The following is an 8049-nucleotide window of genomic DNA, read 5'->3' as shown; positions in this document are numbered from 1 at the left end:
TGTCTTAGGGGCTGAAAAGATATGTGCTATCCCATGCTTCTCATAGAACCTCTCAAATCTAGCATTCTGAAACTCTCCCCCATGATCACTTCGAATTGATTTAATGCAGCAGCCATTTTCATTTTGCAGAACCTTTGCCAATTTCTTAAAAGCAATGTAAGCATCATTTTTATGTGCAAGAAACAAAGTCCATGTAAATCTAGAGTAATCATCCACAACAACTAAAGCATACAAATTTCCAGCCAAGCTAGCAACTTTAGATGGTCCAAATAAGTCCATATGTAACACATCCAATGGATTTTTTGTAGAGACAATATCTTTTAACTTGAAAGAGGATTTGATTTGTTTACCTTTCACACAAGCATCACAAAGCCTGTTATCCTGAAACTTAATGTTAGGTAAACCAGAAACTAAATCTTTAGATTTCAATTTATTTAAGTGATTAGTGTGTATGTGAGCTAACCTCCTGTGCCACAACCAAGACTCATCACTTCTAGACATCAAACAATCATTTGAAGAGTTAGTTTCCATGATATTCAAAAGATATATGTTACCAGTAAACAACACTTTACCAGATGAATCACTTGAGATTGTGCAGCCATTTGACTTAAAATTCACCTTGTATCCTTTGTCACAAAGCTGACTTATGCTGAGAAGGCTATGCTTGAGTCCTTCTACATAAAGCACATTCTCAATAGTGGTTGAGTTCCCTGTTCCAACAGTGCCTCTGCCCAAAATCCTTCCTTTGTTATTATCACCATAGGTTACATGTCCTTCTGCTTTGAGCTTCAAGCTAGTGAATTTTGTAAGATCTCCAGTCATATGCTTGGAGTAGCCACTGTCCAAGTACCACAGATTAAAACCTTCTCTTTGGTCGCCATTTTGCTAAATTCTTAGAAACAAGATGCTTTCTAGCAATACAAGACCTAGAGATATGACCAGATTTCATACAGTAAAAACAGGTTACATGAGATGCCTTTTTGCCATTGTTAAAAGCTGAAAAACCTGATTTTGCTGGAACAAAAACACTTGAAAGCTTTTTGACATTGGTTACATTTCCAGAGGTATAACCAAGTCCATTTTTATTGAAAACAACATTCTGTGAGCCAAGAAGAGACTCAAGGTTCTCTCTTCCCTTGGTGAAATTGGAAAGGGTTTTTAGCAAATACTCCACTTGTTTTTCCAATTTTTTTGCAGTTTTCACAAGTTTTAATAGAGGCATGCAAGCATGTTAGTTCAAGGCTTACCAAATCTGCTTTGGCCTTATGCAATTCTTCCTCAAGTGTTTTTACTTTAGGTGCAAGCACATTATTTACCTTTTGCAACTTATTGCATATTACAGCTAGCCTATTTGCTTCATCATGTGTTTCCTTGAAAGAAGCAAGCAATTGATCATAGTTATCAGAATCCACAGAAAATTCACTTACTAAATTAGAGATTGACTCCTCATCCTTCATCATGAAGCACATATTGTTTTCCTCATTCTCAGTTGAAGAGTTGCTGGTTGAAGATATTTCATTTTCTTCCCATGAGATGTAAGCTCTTCTTCCCTTGCTCCTTTCAACTCTTTTGCTGGCACATTTATCCTTTGCTTGATTGTTTGGACAATCCGTTTTGATGTGCCCTGTTTTGCCACAACCAAAGCAAGTATAGTTAGAGGAATTTGAATCATTGGGTTTAGGATACCTTCTTTTCTGCTGGTTCCTATCTCTTCTTTTCTTCTTCAGGAATTTGTTGAATCTTTTTGTAACAAGACTGATTGTTTCATCATCTTCAGCATCTTCTTTTTCCTCCTTGATCTCATTCTATTCACTTGCTTTCAGTGCAAGACCTTTGGGTTTTCTCTCTGTTGTTTCCTGCTCTTTGAGTCTCTTGAGCTCTAGCTCAGCTCCATTAGCTTTCCAAAGAGTGCAGCAGTTCCCAGCTTTGACAGATCACGACTTTCAGATATGGCAGTCACCTTTGGTTGCCAGCTTCTGTCGAGGCACTTCAATATCTTTATGTTGAGTTCCTCTCTGTCAAATTCTTTTCCCAAACCAGTAAGGTGATTCACAATATGAGTGAACCTTTTCTGCACATCAGCAATGCTCTCCTCGGGTTGCATTTTAAACAATTCAGATTCTTGGATGAGAGAATGTTTCTCGCAGAATCAGTGTTTATCACAGTTTACAGAAAAAAAATTGATTTATTTGGAAATGAACAGATTTATTTTGGCACTGTTTGTGTTTGAAAAACGTTTATACAGTCAAGTTAATCACAAGATTATGCCGATCGATTTTCCAGATATACACACACACTGATATAATGAAGAAAAACAGTGAATCATAAAACAACAAGCTTCAATTTTAAGCAAGTGATTAAGGTTCAATTAGTAGCTTGACAATTACTTGAGTAACCTATCACAATCAATATGTTCCAGTGGCTTTTAACAGATTTTATATGTTCTTATCAAAATCAAACAGCTTTTCCAGAAATTAAGAACAATATGAAAAAAGCCCAGAAAGAACATATTTATTATTAATTGAACAGATTTATTTCATGACAGTTTAACAGATAAGCCGAAATTTAAGTGCAGAGATTAAGGGAGAATGAACACAAGGCAATTATACTGGTTCACTCAACTGAGCTACATCCAGTCTTCACCTAAACCAAGGTGAAATTCACTAAATCACAATTCAAACAAACACAAATCCTACTGTTCTTGAACCCCACAAGAACTTAGGTACACTTGCTGAAAAACCCTATTTCAGCACACACACTCTTCAAGAAACCCTATCAAGAAGAGTGTACAACCAAACTTTTACAAGAATAGAAATGTGAAACTACTACACCTGATTGAGGATGCAGAAATCTGCCTTAAACCAGTAGAACAGATTGCTAAAACAGTAGCAGCACCTCTCACCAAGCTTTTGGAATCAAACAAGAAGAAGAACTTTTTGATTTTCGAAATCTTTCAAGAACATATGCTAATTCTTTGTAAATCCCTAATTCTCTTATGCAAAACTTGTTTTCTCAATTGTATGATCGATGATTAAACTTAGAAATAAGTTTTCATTTTACAGAAAACCAACTTATAACAGATTTTTGAAAAACAGTTAAAGCTGTTATGAAATGAACAGATTGAAAATAAAATGAACAGATTTATTTTCAAAAAGAAGTTAGAGAATTTGTTATGAGAGGAGACTTAGTCAGCCATTCTGGTGCAGGGACAAATTTAAAACCGTTTGAGGTAGACTTGGCACCAGAGTAAAAAAAGAATCTATTCATTTACAGATGAACAAATTTATTTTTCAAAACAAAAACAGAAAAAGCTTAACTATTTAAAACACAATCGTTTTGAAAGGTAGAAGACTTAGTCAAAATACTTGATACATAAAATCTAATTTTCACAAGACTTAGCCAAGGCATCAATTTAAAAATGAATTTGTTTATTTAGAAAAGAACAGATTTATTTTTATGCAGTAAACGTGTTTTTTGTAAAACATGTGAAAAACAGTTTTCTAAATTTTGTGCTTGCTCTTATCACATGGTTAGTGGTTAAGAGGTGAGTTACTCAGCAAAAAGCCTACTCTTAAACAACCTCTAAACACTACCTAAGACATTCTTAAAGCAAATGTAAAAATACATGAAATGTACATAAAAGTCTTCATCAAACACATGTCTTGAAGGGGCAGCAACCATCTTCAACACTTTTTTGGTGTTGTGAGGGTTCTAAAGGGAGTGTAATGGGCTCATTGGAGGTTAGACAAATGATAATTCTAACGGTAGCTTGAAATGTGGTGTGTGAATCTAAGTGGTGGCCTTTTTGTTTTTATGTGGTGACCTATGAAGAACTTTATGCATTGTCATGTAACCTTCCAACTTAATCTTCGAATGTGATTTTTTGTGCTGTCTTTGAGAACTAAGTTGTTTTGTTATGTGCTTTGTGAGAGGTTTTTTGTTATTTGCTCTTTGACTTATTGTGTGAGGTTTGTTGTGACTTATTGTGTTCTCTATTTTGTTTTTGATTAAATGAATCGTTTTTTAAGGTTTAGAGAATGGAAAGTTCATTGTCCAAGATTTTTTTTCTCCCGTGCAAAAGCTGAATTGAAGGTACTGTTTTTATATTGTGTTCATAATAGTTGAATATTTTGTGAAGTGACATTGTTGAATAAATAAAGATGGTATTATTTTATTTTATGAGTTTGCAGGTACGAGTTAGGCACAATGTGCAGACTCAATATATTGTTGATGTCAACCATAAACTTATCATCTTTTAACGAGAAAGGATTCAACAAACTCCATTCAAGTAGATGGTTGAAGTGGACAAAGTATTATACATTTCTAACAGCCTTCTGAGAGAGCTACTAAGTAGATGGGCATCAAATAACAGTATATTTAGGATTCAAAAAAGTTTACTTCATTTTTCAGTTGTTGATGTATGTTTTGTATTAGGATGGGGAGGGAGGTGAAATTGGAGAATGACGGGGGAGGTTTGGTGAATAGGTTGTTTGATGATGGGGAAAAAATTAAATTAGAAACAATTGTAAAAATGTTGTGGGACAAGAATTTGAATAGAAAGAAAAGTGTAGATGATTTTGGTAGGTTATACATATTGCTTGGGTTATGTGTTTTTTTTATGTTCCTAGGACTTCTAGGACATTTAAATGTTTTCCTTTTAAATTGTTAGACAATTTACATGCGTTAGATTTATATAATTGTGGTGCAATGTATAATGTATTAGCTACAAGTTTGAGGAGGGCATCTGAAGTGTACTATCAAGAGAAGAATGCCCGTGAAATATATTTGACAGGTTGTGTTGCCATGTTACAGGTTAGTGAAAATTTGTACAATTATGATTTTGTAATGAATTGGTCATTTTGATTAAATGTTAATTACTTGTGTATTATTTTTTGGAAATAGGTGTGGGCAGTTCACCATGTGGGTGTTGGTGACCATGTCGATTGTATTGGTTTTTCACGATTTTTGCACTAACCATATGTAAATAATCGTGGAAGAAGGTTACATAAACTGTTTTTATCTGCTGAGGTATTTTTTGGATTGGTTAAGTTTTTGGTGCATACTTTTGCAATAATTTTTTAGTAATTTTAAATTATTGTTTTTTTCATATTGTATGGGATTGACCAGTCACCGCTGAAGAGGAAGGTATAAAAATTGTTAAAGAAGCCTTAGCAGATTCAGATGAGGGAGTTGGGGAATCTAGTGATGGTACAAGTGAGTGGGAGAACTTACTTGACCAACATAAAGTTTGTGAGAAGAAAGTTGCAAATAACCAAAATAGAATTGTTGATTTGGATAAACAACTTAAAGAGGTCTGACAACTGCTTCATAAAGAAAAGCAGTGGTCACTTGGATTTGTGCATGTGGACCCAACCTAAACTCTGCTAGTGCAACCTGTGTCGGTCCAAGCTCATCTAGTTTGGATATTTTGAAGATGTATAAAAAAATTTTGCCTTTAAGTTTAACATAAAACGGTAAGTAACTATACTTAATGTGCAACATAAGTAATTTTAGTTATTACTTGATTTGTTGTTATTGCATGATTGATGAGTTGATGTTAAATGTTGTTGTAGTGTTATTGTGGACATACAAAATAATATTTTGACAAAGCTGGATTTGCAATCATTAAGGCTGCGGTCAAAAGTTGACAACATGGTAAAAATTTTCATATTGCTGTGTTTGTTGTATGTACTTATATTATTTACTTAGTTATGTTGAATGTGGTTGTAGGTTATGTTATTTGTAACCGGTTGTTAAATCTGAATCAAATTGTGAAATTTAGAGTGCTGAATCAGTTTTCATTCAATCCGCTTTTTGCGGTTAGTGTGCATTTAAATTTCTTGTTATTTGTTTTAAGTTTTTGGTAATAGTAATAATAAGAGTTGGTTGTTACAAACTCGTGTAATTGAGGAGATCAACATGAATGAGGGACAAATTTCATGGTCCAGTTCTGATTATCATACCAGGGAATATCGTATTGTGATTTTGTAAGTTAATATTGGCGATGTTTTGTGCAAATTTTGTTGGTGTTGTTTAGAATGTTGATGTTGACTGTCGATTTAAATTTTGCATTGTTTTGTAGATCTTTGTGCCAACCGTGTTCAATGACCATTGGTGGTTGTACACATTCAATTTTCGGACGAGGCAATTGCATGTGTTGGACTCCATTGGTCATGGAATTGAAGGTCGATAGAAGATTGATAAAGCAATGGTAAATAATTGCATGTTCTTTAATAGTTAATGAATTCATTTGGTTTGAATTTGTTTGTCATTCTTGTTAAATTGCATCTTGTAGGTTAATCGACTCCATCACCTTTTTTAAATTCTTGACGACTTCTTAGGAAAGAGTGGTCCTCAAATTTCATTGATAAAACAAAAGATTCCATTACAACCAAATAGGTTAGTATTGAAAGTAATAGTGTTATTTATTTTGATTTTATATGTATTTTAATTGGTTTGGACTTAATATTTTGAATTTTTGTTTAGAGTTAAAAATTTATTTGTTCTATGCAGTTATGACTATGACATTTTAGTTGTCAAATATATCGAGTTGTGGGATGGTTCACAACAATTGGATGGGAAAACCTTTCCCAATTACACCACAGTAATAACTATTTTCATGAGTTTACACCTTTAATTTAGAATTTGGTAATTGGAAACTGATTCCATGATATATTATTCAGAAGGACCTCCTAAGCTTTCGTCAAGAAATGCTTTTTTCTTGGGTGTTGGATGAGCGTAATGTTGAACGAGAAACCGTCTTGACAAATTTGGATAATGATGACATATTTTTCTTGTAATTGTACATTTTCGTTCTTATTTACAAAAATGTTACTTATTATGAGTACACGTGGACAATATATATACATTTGTTTGATGAATGAAAGTAATTTGAGTTTGATTTAAGTTATTTAATTCATGTATATTTAAATGGGATGCAAGAAATTTCTTTTTTGTGTAAGCAAGTATGCACTATACATAGTGTAGTATTGTTATATATCATATTTTGGGCACAAATGTGTCATTGGATGCCACAAATGTAAAATTGTATGTTAATAAATTCACCGATATTGAGTGTTTTTTTTAGTGAAAACATTTATTGGTAGTGTTGGACATACAGGTAAATGGTTACCTTAGTTTCTATAAGTGGTGACCCATGCCAACTTTTGTACAGCAGGGTCATGTGTTTCATTTTGGTTATTTGATTCATGAGTTCGAAGTGCATGATGTGTGTGAAGGCACCTAGGTGGAGGGTATGAATGTGAATTGGGTGGGTGAATCCATGTAGTGGTGGTCATAGGAGACCTTGTAGTGTAAGTAGTGACCTATGTGTTAATAAGTGGTGACCCATGACAATGTTTGTGCATGGTCATGTTTTTTATGTTGGTTATTGGGATTCACCACTTGGAAGTGAATGATGTGTGTGAAGGGACCTAGGTGGAGGGTATGAACGTGAATTGGGTGGGTGAACCCACGTAGTGGTGGTCATAAGAAACCTTGTAATGTAAGTGGTGACCTATGAGTTCATAAGTGGTGACCCATGACATAGTTTCTGCATGGTCATGCCAATGTGTTGTGGATTTAGCGAGATTGGGACACTTGCAATAAAGTCAACTTGTAAAAGTCTCTAGCTGTATTTCGGTTCATGAATGACTGGACAGTGATATTCATTGGTTTCACACAATAATAATAATGAAATTATTAGTAATAATAATATGAAAGAGATTATTTTTAATATTAATTACGATAATATTAGTAATAATAAATGTAATCTTAATAATAATAATATTAATATTAATTATAATAATATTAATAATAATTAATATAATAATAATAATAATTGTAATATTAATAATAATTACAATAATGGGATTTTGACCATGATGGTTTTTTTTTGCTTTTTACCAAAATGGGGTCTGTTTAAAAAAAATTACAAATTTAGGCAAGTCGTGTCAATTCGACACGACTTCATATGCACAAATCGTCTCAATTAGACACGACTCTGCCATGTCATATTGAAGTTGTGCCAACTTGGCACAACTTCTGCTC

General features: G+C 33.5%; 1 long non-coding RNA gene across 1 annotated transcript; it reads left to right on the top strand.

Annotated features, from left to right (window-relative positions):
- The first annotated feature begins 4862 nt into the window (after positions 1-4862).
- On the top strand, positions 4863-5649 carry LOC137822822 (uncharacterized). The gene is made up of 3 exons (XR_011082992.2): positions 4863-5028; positions 5128-5474; positions 5574-5649. It is a non-coding gene; the product is annotated as an uncharacterized LOC137822822 (long non-coding RNA).
- Positions 5650-8049: the final 2400 nt, after the last annotated feature.

The sequence above is a fragment of the Phaseolus vulgaris genome, chromosome 11 (genome assembly GCF_051622355.1).
Source record: "Phaseolus vulgaris cultivar YP4 chromosome 11, ASM5162235v1, whole genome shotgun sequence".
NCBI lineage: Eukaryota > Viridiplantae > Streptophyta > Magnoliopsida > Fabales > Fabaceae > Phaseolus > Phaseolus vulgaris.
The sequence above is the reverse complement of the archived record's forward strand: the minus strand, read 5'-3'. Positions and strand labels throughout refer to the sequence as shown.